General features: G+C 46.9%; 1 protein-coding gene across 1 annotated transcript in view; it reads right to left on the bottom strand.

Annotated features, from left to right (window-relative positions):
• The window catches only part of GATB (glutamyl-tRNA amidotransferase subunit B), a 506181-nt gene that overhangs the window by 383839 nt on the left and 102677 nt on the right, over positions 1-19665 (bottom strand). The window lies entirely within an intron of this gene.

The raw sequence follows: 19665 nt of genomic DNA, 5'->3' as shown, positions 1-19665 counted from the left end.
GAGTGCACTGCGCCAGACAGGAAGCCTTTCAACCTCAACTATAGTAGCAGCATCAGTCAGATAGATACTGACAGCACCAGGAGGCGGAATACGTTTATGCACTACATAAATAGTTGCTGGATGTCACTAGGCGACGGCAAAGCTAACGCAGCAGCACTGTTTTATTCTGGTTTAGAATTTGAAAGCACGACTAGTTAAATACATTGATAAAACAAAGCTTTACGTGTTTGTAGTCAATGTATCTCTTATAGACATTAAGGGGGGTACACATGGGGAGATTTCTCCCATAGATGTGTAGCACAGATTGCTCAGCACACATCTCAGGACGCTCAGCAAACAGCGCAATATGTGCTGAGCGAGGGGAAAAAACAAAAACCGCTCACTTCACCCAGCGTTGAAGTGAGCCATTTGACTAGATTTGGCCAATCTAGAGCCAGCGACAGCGAAGCGTGAGGCCGCGTATCGCTATAAGCTATACACACGGAGAGATGTGTGCTTAATTTCTAAGAAATCTAGTCAGATTGCTTAGAATTTAAGCACACATCTCTACGTGTGTACCCACACCCTCCAACATTTTACACATAAAATTCGGTACAAATCAGAAAAGTGGGTGTGGCCACGGGAAAAGGTTTTCCCTATTCTTTCAATGGAAGTTTTGAGAGCCAAAAATCGGTACAGACCATAAAAAAAGGTACTGTACCTATTAAAAAGGTACAGTTGGAGGGTATGTGTACCCCCCTTTCTCTGACGTCCTAGTGGATGCTGGGAACTCCGTAAGGACCATGGGGAATAGCGGCTCCGCAGGAGACTGGGCACAAAAGTAAAGCTTTAGGACTACCTGGTGTGCACTGGCTCCTCCCCCTATGACCCTCCTCCAAGCCTCAGTTAGATTTTTGTGCCCGGCCGAGAAGGGTGCACACTAGGGGCTCTCCTGAGCTTCTTAGTGAAAGTTTAGTTTTAGGTTTTTTATTTTCAGTGAGACCTGCTGGCAACAGGCTCACTGCATCGAGGGACTAAGGGGAGAAGAAGCGAACTCACCTGCGTGCAGAGTGGATTGGGCTTCTTAGGCTACTGGACACCATTAGCTCCAGAGGGACCGAACACAGGCCCAGCCTCGGAGTCCGGTCCCAGAGCCGCGCCGCCGGCCCCCTTACAGAGCCAGAAGCAAGAAGAGGTCCGGAAAATCGGCGGCAGAAGACATCCTGTCTTCACCAAGGTAGCGCACAGCACTGCAGCTGTGCGCCATTGCTCCTCAGCACACTTCACACTTCGGTCACTGAGGGTGCAGGGCGCTAGGGGGGGGCGCCCTGAGCAGCAATAAAAACACCTTGGCTGGCGAAAATACATCACATATAGCCCCCAGGGCTATATGGATGAATTTTAACCCCTGCCAGATTCCACAGAAAAACGGGAGAAAAAGGACGCCGAGAAGGGGGCGGAGCCTATCTCCTCAGCACACTGGCGCCATTTTCTCTCACAGCTCCGTTGGAGGGAAGCTCCCTGGCTCTCCCCTGCAGTTACTACACTACAGAAAGGGGTTAAAAAAGAGAGGGGGGCACTAATTAGGCGCAGTATAACAATACAGCAGCTATAAGGGGAAAAACACTTATATAAGGTTATCCCTGTATATATATATAGCGCTCTGGTGTGTGCTGGCATACTCTCCCTCTGTCTCCCCAAAGGGCTAGTGGGGTCCTGTCCTCTATCAGAGCATTCCCTGTGTGTGTGCTGTGTGTCGGTACGTTGTGTCGACATGTATGAGGAGGAAAATGAGGTGGAGGCAGAGCAATTGCCTGTAACAGAGATGTCACCCCCTAGGGAGTCGACATCTGAGTGGATGAGCTTATGGAAGGAATTATGTGAGTCAGCTCTTTACAAAAGATTGATGACATGAGACAGCCGGCGACTCAGCCTGTGCCTGTCCAGGTGTCTCAAAAGCCATCAGGGGCTCTAAAACGCCCGTTACCGCAGATGGCAGATACAGACGCCGACACGGATACTGACTCCAGTGTCGACGATTAAGAGACGAATGTGACTTCCAGTAGGGCCACACGTTACATGATTGAGGCTATGGAAAATGTTTTTACACATTTCTGATAATACCAGTACCACTAAAAAGGGTATTATGTTGGGTGAGAAAAAACTGCCTGTAGTTTTTCCTGCATCTGAGGAATTAAATGAAGTGTGTGATGATGCGTGGGTTTCCCCCGATAAAAACTGTTAATTCCTAAAAAGTTATTAGCATCATACCCCTTCCCGCCAGAGGATAGGGCACGTTGGGAAACACCCCCTAGGGTGAATAAAGCGCTCACACGCTTGTCTAAACAGGTGGCACTACCGTCCCCGGATACGGCCGCCCTTAAGGTACCTGCTGACAGAAAGCAGTAAAATATCCTAAAATGTATATACACTCACACGGGTGTGATACTACGACCAGCAATCGCCTCAGCCTGGATGTGCAGTGCTGGGGTGGCTTGGTCGGATTCCCTGACTGACAATATTGATACCCTAGATAGGGACAGTATATTACTGACTATAGAGCATTTAAAAGATGCATTTCTATATATGCGTGATGCACAGAGGGATATTTGCCGACTGGCATCAAGAGTAAGTGCGCTGTCCATTTCTGCCAGAAGAGGGTTATGGACAAGACAGTGGTCAGGTGATGCTGATTCCAAAAGGCATATGGAAGTATCGCCTTATAAAAGGGAGGAGTTATTTGGGGTAGGTCTAACAAAAGGCTGCAGCAAACAGCCAGTTCCCAGGAACAGAAGCCCTCTCCCGTTTTCTGCCAAGTCCTCAGCATGACGCTGGGGCTTTACAAGCGGACTCAGGCACGGTGGGGGCCCGTCTCAAAAATTTCAGCGTGCAGTGGGCTCACTCACAGGGGACCCCTGGATCCTTCAGGTGGTATCTCAGGGGTACAAATTGGAATTCGAGACGTCTCCCCTTCGCCGTTTTCCTAAAGTCTGCTTTACCGACGTCTCCCTCCGACAGGGAGGCGGTATGGGAAGCCATTCACAAGCTGTATTCCCAGCAGGTGATAATCAAGGTACCCCTCCTACAACAGGGAAAGGGGTATTATTCCACGCTGTTTGTGGTACCGAAGCCGGACGGCTCGGTGAGACCTAATTTAAATCTGAAATCCTTGAACACTTACATACAAAGGTTCAAATTCAAGATGGAGTCACTCAGAGCGGTGATGGCAAACCTGGAAGAAGGGGATTATATGGTGTCTCTGGACATCAAGGATGCTTATCTCCATGTCCCAATTTACCCTTCTCACCAAGGGTACCTCAGGTTTGTGGTACAGAACTGTCACTATCAGTTTCAGACGCTGCCGTTTGGTTTGTCCACGGCACCCCGGGTCTTTACCAAAGTAATGGCCGAAATGATGATACTCCTTCGAAGGAAGGGAGTTTTAATTATCCCTTACTTGGACGATCTCCGGATAAGGGCAAGATCCAGGGAACGGTTGGTAGTCGGGGTAGCACTATCTCAAGTAGTGTTGCGGCAGCACGGTTAGATTCTTAATATTCCAAAATCGCAGCTGATCCCGACGACACGTCTTCTATTCCTAAGGATGATCCTGGACACAGTCCAGAAAAAGGTGTTTCTCCAGGAGGAGAAAGCCAGGGAGTTATCCGAACTAGTCAGAAACCTCCTAAAACCAGGCCAAGTGTCAGTGCAGCAGTGCACAAGGGTCCTGGGAAAAATGGTGGCTTCCTACGAAGCAATTCCATTCGGCAGATTCCACGCAAGAACTTTCCAGTGGGACCTGCTGGAAAAGTGGTCCGGATCGCATCTTCAGATGCATCAGCGGATAACCCTGTCACCAAAGACAAGGGTGTCTCTCCTGTGGTGGTTGCAGAGTGCTCATCTTCTAGAGGGCGCAGATTCGGCATTCAGGACTGGGTCCTGGTGACCACGGATGCCAGCCTGCGAGGCTGGGGAGCAGTCACACAGGGAAGAAATTTCCAGGGCTTGTGGTTAAGCCTGGAGACATCACTTCACATAAATATCTTGGAGCTAAGGGCCATTTACAATGCCCTAAGCCAAGCAAGACCTCTGCTTCAAGGTCAGCCGGTGCTGATCCAGTCGGACAACATCACGGCAGTCGCCCACGTAGAGAAGCTGCAAGGATTTTTCGCTGGGCGGAAAATCATGTGATAGCATTGTCAGCAGTGTTCATTCCGGGAGTGGACAACTGGGAAACAGACTTCCTCAGCAGAAGTCTTCCACATGATTGTAAACCGTTGGGAAAAACCAAAGGTGGACATGATGGCGTCCCGCCTAAACAAAAAATTGGACAGGTATTACGCCAGGTCAAGGGACCCTCAGGCAATAGCTGTGGACGCTCTGGTAACACCGTGGGTGTACCAGTCAGTGTATGGGTTCCCTCCTCTTCCTCTCTTACCAAAAGTATTGGGAATTATAAGACGGAGGGGAGTAAGAACTATACTCGTGGCTCCGGATTGGCCAAGAAGGACTTGGTACCCGGAACTTCAAGAGATGCTCACGGAGGACCCGTGGCCTCTACCTCTAAGAAGGGACCTGCTCCATCAAGGACCCTATCTATTCCAAGACTTACCGCGGCTGCGTTTGACGGCAGGGCGGTTGAACGCCTGATCCTGAAGGAAAAAGGCATTCCGGATGAAGTCATCCCTACCCTGATCAAAGCCAGGAAGGATGTAACCGCAAAGCATTATCACCGCATTAGGCGAAAATATGTTGCGTGGTGCGAGGCCAGTAAGGCCCCGATGGAGGAATTTCAACTAGGTCGATTCCTGCATTTCCTGCAAACAGGAGTGTCTATGGGCCTAAAATTGGGGTCCATTAAGGTTCAAATTTCGGCCCTGTCAATTTTCTTCCAGAAAGAACTAGCTTCAGTTCCTGAAGTTCAGACGTTTGTAAAAGGGGTACTGCATATACAGTCTCCTTTTGTGCCTCCAGTGGCACCTTGGGATCTCAATGTAGTTTTGGGGTTCCTAAAGTCACAATGGTTTGAACCACTTGAATCTGTGGAGTTAAAATATCTCACATGGAAAGTGGTCATGCTGTTGGCCCTGGCCTAGGCCAGGCGCGTGTCAGAATTGGCGGCTTTATCCTGTAAAAGCCCTTATCTGATCTTCCATTCAGACTGGGCGGAATTGAGGACTCGTCCTCATTTTCTCCCTAAGGTGGTTTCAGCGTTTCATCTGGACCAACCTATTGTGGTACCTGCGGCTACTAGTGACTTGGAGGACTCCAAGTTGTTGGACATAGTCAGGGCCCTGAAAATATATGTTTCCAGGACGGCTGGAGTCAGAAAATCTGACTCGCTGTTTATCCTGTATGCACCCAACAAGCTGGGTGCTCCTGCTTCTAAGCAGACTATTGCTCGTTGGATTTGTAATACAATTCAGCTTGCACATTCTGTGGCAGGCCTGCCACAGCCAAAATCTGTAAAAGCCCATTCCACAAGGAAGGTGGGCTCATCTTGGGCGGCTGCCCGAGGGGTCTCGGCTTTACAACTTTGCCGAGCAGCTATTTGGTCAGGGGCAAACACGTTTGCTAAATTCTACAAATTTGATACCCTGGCTGAGGAGGACCTGGAGTTCTCTCATTCGGTGCTGCAGAGTCATCCGCACTCTCCCGCCCGTTTGGGAGCTTTGGTATAATCCCCATGGTCCTTACGGAGTTCCCAGCATCCACTAGGACGTCAGAGAAAATAAGAATTTACTTACCGATAATTCTATTTCTCGTAGTCCGTAGTGGATGCTGAGCGCCCATCCCAAGTGCGGATTGTCTGCAATACTTGTACATAGTTATTGTTAACTAAATCGGGTTATTGTTGTTGTGAGCCATCTATCCCGAGGCTCCTCTGTTATCATGCTGTTAACTGGGTTCAGATCACAGGTTGTACGGTGTGATTGGTGTGGCTGGTATGAGTCTTACCCGGGATTCATAAATCCTTCCTTATTGTGTACGCTCGTCCGGGCACAGTATCCTAACGGAGGCTTGGAGGAGGGTCATAGGGGGAGGAGCCAGTGCACACCAGGTAGTCCTAAAGTTTTACTTTTGTGCCCAGTCTCCTGCGGAGCCGCTATTCCCCATGGTCCTTACGGAGTTCCCAGCATCCACTACGGACTACGAGAAATAGAATTATCGGTAAGTAAATTCCTATTTTAAGGCCACCAGATATCATCAATCACAATTAAACAATCTGCTGATTCTGATATCCCCCCCCCCCCCCGATTTCAAGATTCCCCAATCCACTAATGTGCGCCCATACTGTACATTACAGATATGTTTCAGTGATTTGCAGCTCATTTTCAGCAAATACAGATCTGCCAATCTTAAAAGACTCGTCAGTTTGGTAGAAACAGTCTGCAAATCTGCTGATTGTTACCATACACTAGCAATCTACAGCCTCAATTGATCTATGAAATCCAACAAGTTGGATAACTTGATTTAGCAATCAGAATCGGTTTTTGGTCTGAATCCGCAATCTGTGAACTCCATACATTGCAGATTTATTTGCACAATCAGATACTGTACCCTCGAATATGACCCTCTCCAGGAGGGACATAATGCTCTGCTCCTGGACTTCCCTCTTAATTTTTGATTGCCATCACCTCTGGTGAAACACTTTTCTTACCAAGTAACTAATTCAACACAGGTGAGGCCATACTACATTAAGGGTGGGATGTACTAATAGACTTTGTGGGCCATCGCACCCATGCTAATCACATATGTACTAACGTGCGATTAGTATCGCAATGTGATGGCAGATTCCCCTGAGAAACTTGGTGGTCCAGAGGAGAGGGTGTGTGCCCTGCGGGGGTCTCTGTCACCTCCCAACTGTGGGAGGTCACATCTTCAGCCAGCTCCTCCTTCCTGCAGCCAGAAGGATATCTGGAGGAGGAGGCTGGGATCCGGGACTGCGATGGGAGGCTGCCTACACTCAGGTATGGGGGGGGGCGGCGTGAGCGACGCTGGATGGCGGGTGCAGCGGTAAGAAGCCCATAGGCTTCTATAGGGTATCGCCATAAAAAGCCAGTGGTACCCTTTGCATCAATTAGCAGGTGTCTGCAGGTTAGTACAGGATGCTGGTGGTCAGAATACCGACTGCACCATTCTGATGGTTAAATTCCCAACAGGGGTCGGGTAAGTAAGTTAACCCTCCCTCTAACCCTAATCCTCCCTTCTAGCAGCCCAACCCTAACCCTTCCCGGTGGTGCCTAAATCTAACCCCACCTTTCTGCAGCCTAAACCTAACCCCCCCTACCTGCAGCCTAACCCTCCCCCCGCAGTGTAAACCTGACCCCCCAGCCCCCCTGCGGCTTACCTCTCCGGTGGCTCGACAAACAGTCACTCGGGATCCCGGCGGTCATTATTCCGGCGCCCGGGATTGTGGCCCTCATTCCGAGTTGTTCGCTCGCTGCTATTTGTAGCAGAATTGCTAATAGGCTAAAATTCGGCAGTTCTGCGCATGCGTATGCACAGCAATTTTACACAAAACTATGCTATTTCACTCACGGGCGAACAAAGCTTTTCAATCGCTCTGCTGATCATAGTGTGATTGACAGGAAGTGGCAAGTGGGTGTTTCTGGGTGGAAACTGGCCGTTTTCAGGGAGTGTGCTAAAAAACGCAGGCGTGCCAGGTAAAAACGCAGGAGTGGCTGGAGAAACGGAGGAGTGGCTGGCCGGACGCTGGGCGTGTTTGTGACGTCAAACCAGGAACTAAACAGACTGAGGTGATCGCAATCTAGGAGTAGGTCTGGAGCTACTCAGAAACTGCAGGAAGTAATTAATAGCAGAATTGCTAATCTTTCGTTAGCAATTCTGCTATGCTAAGATACACTCCCAGAGGGCGACGGCTTTGTGTTTGCATTTCTGCTAAAAGTAGCTAGCGGGCGAACAACTCGGAATGAGGGCCAGTGACCCTATTCGGTATGCCGGCGTCGGCATCCCGAGCAGTGTCGGGATTCCGGCATCGGTATTTAGACTGCCGGGATCCCGACCACCGGGAGTTTGACCGGATATCGGAAGGCCCTGCTCGCAACCTTACAATCTATAGGGACATAGGCATTGGTACACACAGATAGGTGTTACCTATTGCATAATGGTCTACAAGATTGCAAAGGTTCTTGGTGGGCTGCATTATATGGTCACATAGCAATGATGTCCAGTGTTCAGGAGGATGTGAAATTGAGAGAGAGACAATGGGGGTAATTCCAAGTTGATCGCAGCAGGACATTTTTTAGCAGTTGGGCAAAACCATGTGCACCGCAGGGGGGGCAGACATAACATTTGCAGAGAGAGATTTGGGTGTGGTGAGTTCAATCTGCAATCTAATTTGCAGTGTAAAAATAAAGCAGATAGTATTTACCCTGCACAGAAATAAAATAACCCACCCAAATCTAACTCTCTCTGCAAATGTTATATCTGCCCCCCCTGCAGTGCACATGGTTTTGCCCAACTGCTAAAAAATTTCCTGCTGCGATCAACTTGGAATTTACCCCCAATATGTGAGGATATGTGTGGACTGTACAGTGGGGATGTGAAGTTTCTGAGGGTTATGTGGGCAGTTTCGGAATTTGCCCCAGGGTTCTCCGCACTGAGATACTGCAGGGAGGGAGCATGTATACCTGCAGAAATTCAAAATTGGGTGCGAGGTAAGCACGGGTTTTATACCTTTTCATTATTCCATCTCTTTGCTTTCATAATACTTGCTACTTCATTTGCAAACCACACTGGCTTCCTTTTCATAACCCATTTGATACAAAGGTCTCTTGCTTTTAGTATTGCACTTTTTTATTTTCTGGACTCTTTTCAAGTTCCTTCCTCTGCCAAAGAATCGCTGACACATTTTCCTATCTGTACGAAGTCAGCCTTCCTAAAATATAACACCTTCATTTTTGTATGGGATGAGTGGGTATCTTTCTTTATATTAAACCATACTTGCTGGATCCTTGGTCACTGGATGCTAGCTTCTCACCCACATTTGCGTCAGATATTCTATCACTTTTTTTGTAGATATTAAGTCTGATATTGCATCTTTATGAGTGGCTTCCTCACCAATCACTGGAGAGATGTAAGGAATTCAGGATGTACCTACTTTTAGTGGAATTTACAAGAAACACCTCCCAGTTTACATCAAGTAAATGAAAGTCTCCAATAATTATTACCTCTCCTTGTAATACCATTTTAGTTATATCCTGCAATAGTTTCCTTTCCACCTGGTGGTCTGTAATTTGTATCAAGGTAGTATTTGTGCTTTTTCTCACATACATTGCTACTCCTCCTCCAATGCCCCCCCCCCCCTGTAATCACTACTAGCACTCCAGACACAAGCCCCCCACTTTCAATACGGGTATGGGTCATTTAGGTCGACAAGATTTAGGTCAACAGTCATTAGGTCGACCACTATTGGTTGACATGAATTAGGTCGACATGGTCAAAAGGTCGACATGGTCATTAGGTCGACATGAGTTTTTTAAAACTTTTTTGCTGTAATTTTCTTTGTAAAGTGACCAGGAACCCCAATTAATGCACCGTGCCCCCGTGCTTCAGGTTACCGTTCGCAATCGTAGTCCACGTGGATCTTAAGGTATGAAAAAGTTCCAAAAATATATATATTTTTTAAAAACTCATGTTGACCTATTTCCATGTCGACCTTGTTCATGTCAACATAATGACCATGTCGACCTAGTGCATGTCAACCAATAGTGGTCGACATAATGACTGTCGACCTAATGACCGTAAGCCTTCAATACCAACACCTCAGCATCATCCAGACACACACACCTATATTCACCACCCAATCCTCAAAAGCACCCAGTCACCACTCTGCATTTACTACTAGCACCCCAGCAGCACCTCTGACAGCGGTCGCACTGTCAAAATGCAGCATGTTTACAGTGACTATGTCGGCATTCGTCATGTCTCCATGGATGATATGTGACATGACAAATTGTCAACAAACATTACCTTGTGGTCTACCCATGTTCCATCTGCTACATCATCTCCAGCATCTTCTTCCACATCCCAGCGATCACGTGAGAATAATTTCTGTTGCAGGCATCTGAGGAGTGAAGGGGGGGTTCCTTAACCCCAAGCCATTTCCCCTATTGCCTATCCTCCCACCCACAACCTAACCATGCTGGTGGTGCCTAACCCTAATCCTAAATGTTGCCATCCTCTCACATGGCACCATTTCAGATGTTGACCTTTTGACTGGATACCGCAGCAACTACCAAAGATCCCAGCAGTATCCGACCACACATATAGACATATGCACGCAAACACACACACAGACACACACAGACACACACAGACACACACAGACACACACAGACACACACACACACACACACACACACACACACACACACACACACAGATCAGGGTCCTTCATTCTATTTGCTGCTCCCACAGCAAGAGCAGAGGAAGTAGGTCCTGCTGCCATGTGTGTGAGGCGGAGGAGGCAACATAGAAAATAGGAACCATGCACTCCAGCATCCGCACCCTTCCTTTTTAATGTGTATTAGCGGCAACTTGGGTTACATGCTGGAGATTTGTCCCTGGGCAGGTCTGGACTCGAATAGACCTTGTGAGAATGAGGACCAGGCACATATATACAGTAATCAAACATATATTTACAGTAATTTATTTGATTTACACAAGACAAACATTCAGTCCAGTGAAACCCAATACTGAAAGGCATAGGTCATCTGGTGATCTGTACACGGAAGCCCAGAGCAAGGTTCAAATGTCAATCATTCATATTCATTTTGTGTACTGAAATTCAGTCCACAGACGTGGCACATCATAAATTTACATACAGTACCTCTTCTTTTATAACAGCCTTAGGGGGAGATGTACTAAGCAGTAATAAAAGTGGAGAAGTGAGCCAGTGGAGAAGATGCCCATAGCAACCAATCAGCATTGATGTAACATTTATAATTTGCACACTATAAAAGTATACAGAGCAGCTGATTGGTTGCCATGGGCAACTTCTCCACTGGCTCACTACTCCACTTTTATCACTGCTTAGTACGTGTCCCCTTAGGCCAGTGGTTCCAAACAGGGGCATTTTAAAAGAGGAAGGGGACCGTGTGCAGACTCCGGGTGGGCCCCTTCCTCTCACCGGTGCTGTAGGCTCCGTCACTGTGCCAGATTCTACTGCGCATGCGCAGGTCCCTGGAAACATGGCACTCGCCATGCTCTGGAGTCTAATTTCACTATTGTGCATGCGCAGCTGGGATTTTTGCATTGCGGGACCCCAGGAAGGTTAGTATAAAATGGGTGCATTGTGGCCTGTATGCACTGCACACATTGCACCCATGATAGAGATGACAATGGTTCCAAAACTGTGTGCCTAGGCACCGTGGGTGCCGCAAGGCTCTTGCAGGGGTGCCTTGGGTTGGTTGTCCAGGACCAAATAAAATTATTTATGGTCAAAGTGATAGGCAAAACCAGTGCTAGTGGCTGCCAATAATGAAACGTGGACAAACAGAAGCAGAACTGTACACCGCCACATAACTGTCCCTGAGGATAAGTAGACACAATTTACTTAATTTAATATTTTTTTTCCAATATTTAGCAATAAAAAACTTTTATCCTATGGGTGCCGTGAAAAAATGCTGATACTCTAGGATGCTTTGATTCAAGAAAGTTTGGGAACCTCTGAACTAGACTAAAGTCAGATAAAGGTTTCATATTATATCCATTGAACAACCAATGGGAATTGAACACATTGAAAAGGCTCACCACTAGTGTTAATACTTAATATATATAGAAAGCTGGGCCAACCTGTGGCTCTCCAGTTGTTGTAAAACTACAAGTCCCAGTATGCCCTGTTACAGTTTTGATATAAGAGAATGCTAAAACTGTGGTAGTGCATGCTAGGATCATCGGCGTGTCTATAATGGGTGCAGTGTGTGCGGTGCATGCGGGGGGGGGGGGGGGGGGGGGCACACTGCACCCACCCATAGAGTATACTTACCCCTCCATAGTCCAGCCGTGGCGGCTCTACAGTGTGGGCACAAATCACTTGGAAAATGGCTGCCACAGCCATTTCCGTGTGATTTGTGCATGCGCACTGGAGGTGTCCCTGGGAACAAGGCAAAGGCGCCATGTTCCCGGAGACCTGCGCATGCGCAGTAGGCTAGCTGCAGGAGAGGAGGGATCCCGCAAAGGAGGCTGCACGCTGGTCCCGTCCTCTCTTAAAACACCCTTGGCTGGGATGTATAGTTTCACAAGAGCTGGAGAGCCATCGATTGGCCAGGCCTTCTATACGGTAGAGCAGGGGTGGGGAACCACCGGCCCGCGGGTCGTATAAGGCCCGCAAAGCCGTTTGCTCCGGCCCACCCATTTCTCTGTGAGACACACCGCCGCTCAGTCCGGCGGCAGCGTGTCTCAGCTGTCAGGACAGGGACTCAGGAGGAGAGCGCGGCTATTGTCGGGTGGCGGCGGCGGCGTGTAGGACTAGAAACCAGCCGCCGGTTCGTGAGCCAATCAGAGCTCGCGGACTGGCAGCCAATCAGGAGCCGTGGCTGCCGGTCCGCGAACTCTGATTGGCTCTCGAACCGGCGGCTGGTTTCAAGTCCTACAAGCCGCCGCCCAACATAACCGCGCTCTCCTCCGTGTCCTGCCGAAAGAAGCAGCGGTAAGCAGCACGGGAAGGGGGGTGGGGGGTCATCTGTATACCTGGCACTGTGGGGACAGCTGTATACCTGGCACTGTGAGGTTCAATTGTATTCCTGGCACTGTGGGGGGCATCTGTATACCTGGCACTGTGGGGGGCATCTGTATACCTGGCACTGTGGGGACATCTGTATACCTGGCACTGTGGGGGGCATCTGTATACCTGGCACTGTGGGGGGCATCTGTATACCTGGCACTGTGGGGACATCTGTATACCTGGCACTGTGGGGACATCTGTATACCTGGCACTGTGGGGGGCATCTGTATACCTGGCACTGTGGGGGCATCTGTATACCTGGCACTGTAGGGGGCATTTGTATACCTGGCACTGTGGGGGGCATTTGTATACCTGGCACTGTGGGGGCATCTGTATACCTGGCACTGTGGGGGCATCTATATACCTGGCACTGTGAGGGGCATTTGTATACCTGGCACTGTGGGGGCATCTGTATACCTGGCACTGTGGGGGCATCTGTATACCTGGCACTGTGAGGGGCATTTGTATACCTGGCACTGTGGAGGCAATTGTGGATCTGGCACTGCACTATTGGGGGCATATGTGTATCACGTCCCATTTTAACTGGCCACACCCATTTTTTTGGCGCGCGCGCCTCCGGCGCGCACACACAGTGCCTCTAAGGGGCAGACCTACTGGGGGGCAGGGTAATTTTTTTATTTGAGAATTTTTGTATGTACCCCGAAGGATTTTATAAATATCCAAATGGCCCTCGATAGAAAAAAGGTTCCCCACCCCTGCTGTAGAAGATTACAAATACTAGTATTCCTAGGACAGTCACTAAGGATCTCACACAAATACTGCTAAACTACTGAGTCCTCTAAGAGCAAAGTTCAAACGACCACCCGCTGACTTGAAATATACAAGGGATAGGTTTACATGAAGTAAACACTGACTTTAGCTAAAGTTTTGCTAAAGTGTAGAAGAGCATGGGGTAAATTTACTAAGATGGGAGTCTATTTAAGATGGGATGTTGCCCATAGCAACCATTCAGACTCCAGGTATTATCTTCTAGAAGGTGCTAGATAAATGAGAAGTAGAATCTGATTGGTTGCTATGGGCAACATCCTATCTTAAATAGAACTCCCATCTTAGTAAATTTCCCCCAATATGTTCATAAAATAGCTTGTAATACATAATAATTCATAATACAGCTTGTATTAAAACTTTAAAATGTCTATACTTTAAATTTTGTTAAGAGGCCTACCATCTTGCTCTTTAGCATAGTAGAAATTTAATTATTACTACAAATATTGAGCCTTAGGGGAAGATTCAATTGTTTGAAAAGTCGGTTGGATGTCTTTTTTCCCCCCTGTCTATTAGATAGGAAAAACAGACACCCAACTGACTTTTCAAACATTTGAATACCCCCCTTAATCTGTGTTTTGAACACATATGATCATGTATCTAATTAAGCACAATCACTTAGGCAACTACATAATTTTTTTATAAAAACAAGTAAAAATGGTACTTTCACACAAATTTATTTTCATCAATATTTTGGTCCTACTATGGATCTTGATATATACAGAAAAAAATTTGTATCCATTTAAAGTCTGGCTAGTAAGGCTTCCACAGCGCAGATGAGAACAAAAGTTACTTGTGGTATTAGTCATACACTGTACTGTAACATAGAATTTGAGAGCAGATAAGAACCACTTGGCCCATCTAGTATATTGCTCAATTTACCATACTGTGAGGGGCCAAGTGAGAGGATTAAGGAGAAGGTCATGCTGCTAAGGCATCCTGTGATGGTCTATTATACCTCTTTCCCAAATTGGATTTTGAAAATAGTAAGCTGGTGACCATGGTGGCACCAAGGGCAGTGACACCCAGTGCAGCCAATAGCCCTCCTCGTGTGCCCAGTTTACATCACTGTGGCCTTGCAGGAAGCACCTAGTTACATCACTCTGAAGGTGTGCCCAGCATTCCTGGAGATGTCTGGCTGCCCCCGGCTCCTTCTCCAGTTCTCAGTGACAGGAGCGTGGCGTAGCAGACGTCTCCCTGTCTCTGTAGAGGATCCGGCATTTTAGTGTCACCCCCTTCATGGTTGCGTGACTGCTCTGGCTGGAGGTCATGGTGTTTGCAAGACCTGGAAGCAGAAATTTGGAGAAGGCAGAGGAGGTGACATTGCCTATGCCAACCCATTTAAATGCAGGAAAAACGCTGCATCATCCCAATTTTTGTGTGTCCATAACTTAAAGCCCATACACACTAGAAGATATGAAAGATGTAAAAGATGAACAATTTGAAATATGAGCAATTTCCCTTGAACTTCCAGGAGTACAGACAAACGAAATTGAGAGTACACACAAAATGATTTTTCAAACAATTTGACTAGCCTTCCTCATTGCTTTGTTACATTGCTTACCTGTCTTTAAGTCACCTGAAATAGTGACTGCTAGATCCCTTTCCTCCTCAGTAATTTCCAGTATAGTGCCATTAATACTATATTTAGCCTTTGGATTTTTGAGACTCAACTGCATGATTTTGTATTTTGCATTTTTTGGCATTAAACTGTAATTGCCACACTCTTGACCACTACTCTAGTCTACCTAGATCCTCAGTCATTTGTTTTACCCCATCTGGTGTGTCTACCCTCTTGCATACCTTTGTGTCATCTGCAAAAAGGCATACTTTACCTTTAATGCCATTTGCAATGTCACCAATAAATATATTAAAAGCACTGGTCCGAGTACAGATCCCTGGGGTACTCCACTGGCAACATTTCCCCCCTGTGAATGCACTCAATTTACGACAACTTTCTGTTTTCTATCCTGCAACCAAGATCTTATCCATTCAATAATCCTAGTATCCAATCCCAAGCTTCCAAGTTTATTTAGCAGTTTACGATGTGGAACAGTGTCAAAAGCCTTACTAAATTCTAGATAAGCTATATCCACGGCTCCACCTTTATCCATCACTTTAGTCACACAGTCAAAAAAGTCAATAAGATTTGTTTGACATGATCTCCCCCCAGTGAATCCATGCTGTTTGGGATCTTGTAAATTGCTGGATTTAAAATAATCTACAACTCTTTCTTTTAAGAGTGTTTCCATCAATTTTTCTACTACTGATGTAAGACTAACTGGTCTGTAGTTGTTTGCCTCTTCCTTGCTTCCACTTTTGTGCAGTGGGACTACATTCACTCTTTTCCAGTCCTCTGGAATTACTCCTGTAGCTAATGACTGGTTGAATAATTCTGTCAATGGTGCTACCAGCACCTCTTTAAGTTCTTTTAGTGTCCTTGGATGTATCCCATCTGGCCCCATAGATTTGTCCACTTTCAGCTTTGAGAGTACCTGTGCTGTCCTGGCTGTCAGTGCCACTGGTGATTCATGTGCTGTTAGGGGGCTGCAGCTGTACATTGGGTGTTGTTGCTGTCTTGCTGTCCTGGCTGTCACTGTGTTGTACAGGGGGCAGGGGCACTGTCCTGTATGCTGTAAAAATTCAGGGTTGCTGTTGTTAAAAAAAAAGCACACTGGTCCTGTATGCTGTAAAAATACAGGGGTGCTGGCCCAATCTTATATGCTGTAAAAATTAATGGGTTCTTATGTTGTTAAAACAAATAAGCACACTGGTCCTGTATGCTGTAAAAATTCAGGGGTGCAGTTAAAATAAAAGCACACTGGTCCTGTATGCTGTAAAAATACAGGGGTGCTGGCCCAGTCTTGTATGCTGTAATAATTCAGGGGTGCTGCTGCTGTTGTTAAAATAAAAGCACACTGGTCCTGTATGCTGTAACAATACAGGGGTGCTGCTAAAAAAAAAAAAAATATTACACTGGCCCTGTATGCTGTAAAAATTCAGGGGTACAGTTGTTATAATAAAAGCACACTGGTCCTGTATGCTGTAAGAATACAGGGGTGCTGTGAAAATAAAGGGACACTGTTCTGTGTGCTGTATTAATAAAGGGTTGCTGTCCTGTGAAACGGAGAACGATTTGGAGGAAAAAACAGTGGAAGATCCGGAACCACTACCAGTTCCTAGTACTAGTGCTGAAGCTGCTGCTGCCACCAGTTATGACATTGATGATGCAATTCCATCAACATCGTCTGCTAAGGCCGATGCCCAATGTTATTGGGCCTGTAAAATCCAAAAAGCAAAAATTAATAATCAGAAAAAAAAGAAATTATCTGATGAAAAAACGTAAAATTGGCAATATGCCATTCACGACACGAAGTGACAAGGAAAGGATAAGGCCTTGGCCTATGTTCATGACTGGTGGCTCAGCTTCTCATGAGGAAGTCCTTCTCCCTCTCGAAAAATTAAAAAAATTAAGCTTGTTAAAACACAGGAAAAAACTGTCACACCTGAGGGCTGAGGCTGACCTGGACATGCAGGGAACCCTTAGCACCAGTGCCCGAGGGCGTGACCAAGACGACAATGTAACAAAAGTTAAGTTCTTTATTAAGCACACAGTTCACTAATCACAACAGCAGTCAGATGCAAGAATCAATGCTCAGCAATTGGTATCCACAGTATACGTGTAGCAGCACAGTTCCTCAGATGTGGTGGTAATAAGTATGATGTTTGGTATGATAAGAACTCTATATGGCACAGTCTTAGAAGACACTAGTAAGTCCATAGAGATAACAGCTAACCACTGTACTGATGAGATGAACTGATACTGACCAGAACATGACTCACTGGAAGCTGGAGTCGGTGATAGAACACCGAGGTAGGCTGAGAGCTGGAGGACTGCCGAGGATGCTGGGTAGAACTGGCACAGATAGTGAGGATGCAGTGGAATTCACAGATGGTGACAAACTTTGATGTTGAAGCACCAATGGTGAACTGGAGTTCGATGTGGGAACACTGCTGACGAATGGAAGCGATGTAGGAACACTACAGATGAATGGAAAAAATGTAGAAACACCGCTGATGATTGGAGATGGTGTAGAAACACTGCTGGTAACCGAAGGCAATGTGGAAGCACCGATGATAGCTGGAAACAATGTGGGCACACTGCTGAGAGCTGGAGACGGTGATGGAACACTGCTGGTAAGAGAAAGCAATGTGGAAACACCACTAGAGTCAGGCAGCACCGCAGGATGGAAATAGGTGCAGGTATCTTTAAGTGGAGCAAGGTCACAGGAGCTGGAAAAAACTGAAGACAGCAAGCAGGAACAACCACAGAATGCAGAGACATCCAACACTGGGTTAGACAACCATAGCACTGACAACAGGGAGCCTTGTTTAAGGATACTTATACCTGCTGGGAAGCAGGTATTGTCTGAGCAATCAGAGAGGATTCTGTGTACAGTGGATTGGCTGTGGAGAGTCAAGTGACTATGTCAAACATGGCTGTCTGTAAACAGCACGTGCAAACTTATAGTGATGGCGTGGAAGACAGGAGACGTCATCCGCTGGAACAGGAGGTACATGCTGAATAGCTGTCATGACAGCACTGCCAGGATCGCTGAGGAGAGACTGTGGAGATGCCATGCAGCGCGCTGCATGCAGACAGCGCAGATGGAATCCAGGCTTGGAGCACAGGGACAGTCTCAGAATGCACTTGAATGGTAAATAAGTGTGTTTAGTTACCTAGATCGTGACAGCACCCCCCCCCCCCCACCTCTTAGGCTTACGGAGAAACCTGTCGTCGAAAGCCTGAACCAACCTTGGAGCATGGACATCAGAAGCATTCGTCCAGGATTGTTCTTCTGGCCAGTAACCCTTCCAGATGATCAGATATTGAAGATGACCGTACCGAAAGTGTGAGTCTAGAATCTTTGCCACTTCGTACTCAACACCGCGTTGAGTCTGAACCTTGGGTGCTTTAGGAAGCGCTGAATGGAACTGATTCAAGACCACTGGCTTGAGGAGATGTGGAACATCCTGGGAACTTTTTTAAGAATGGGCGCAAATTAAGTTTGTAGGCAACAGGATTGACGACTTGCTCGATTTGGAAAGGGGCAATATATCGGAGCACAAACTTTATACTGGGAATCTTCAGCCTCAGAGTTTTTGTGGAGAGCCAAACACGATCCCCTGGGGTGAGAGCAGGAACCACTTTACGCTTCTTTTCAGTGAATTTCTTGTACCTAACGGAAGCTTTCAACAGAGCTGAATGAATGGGGGTAATTCCAAGTTGATCACAGCAGGATTTTTGTTAGCAATTGGGCAAAACCATGTGTACTGCAGGGGAGGCAGATATAACATGTGCAGAGAGAGTTAGATTTGGGTGGGGTGTGTTCAATCTGCAATCTAATTTGCAGTGTAAAAATAAAGCAGCCAGTATTATTTACCCTACACAGAAACAAAATAACCCACCCAAATCTTACTCTCTCTACACGTTATATCTGCCTCCCCTGCAGTGCACATGGTTTTGCCCAATTGCTATCAAAAATCCTGCTGCGATCAACTTGGAATTACCCCCAATATTCCTCCAGTTCTGGGAGAACTGTCGTAGAGTAAGATCAGCAGCAGGTACCGACATTGCTGGAAGCGGTTGGAAAACATGGACCTTGGGATGGAACCCACAGAAGAGGATGAGCCGAGTCATCTTGTGAAGAGAATACATAGATACAGAAAAACGCCTCCAAGTCCTGTTTCACTCTCTCAGTTTGCCCATTAGTCTGGGGGTGGTAAGCAGTAGAGAATTTTAACTTAACTTGGAGGGCCGTACACAGACTTCGCCAGAATTTGGCCACAAATTGGACTCCTCTATTGGAAATGATCTCTTCAGGCAGTCCATGACGTCTAAAGATTTCTTGATTAAAAACTTGAGCCAGCTTGGAAGCTGATGGAAGACTGGTGAGCAGAATAAAATGTGCCACCTTGGTGAACCAGTCAACTACCACTCAGACAGTACTGAACTTGTTACAGTCGGGAAGATTAGTAATAAAGTCCATTGACAAATGGGTATACGGACAATGGGTAATAGACAGAGGCATCAGTTGTCCAGCAGGTGACTGGTGACATAACTTATGTTGGGCACACTTAGGGCAGGA

This window comes from Pseudophryne corroboree, chromosome 1, assembly GCF_028390025.1.
Source record: "Pseudophryne corroboree isolate aPseCor3 chromosome 1, aPseCor3.hap2, whole genome shotgun sequence".
In the NCBI taxonomy this organism is placed as follows: Eukaryota; Metazoa; Chordata; class Amphibia; order Anura; family Myobatrachidae; genus Pseudophryne; species Pseudophryne corroboree.
The sequence above is the reverse complement of the archived record's forward strand: the minus strand, read 5'-3'. Positions and strand labels throughout refer to the sequence as shown.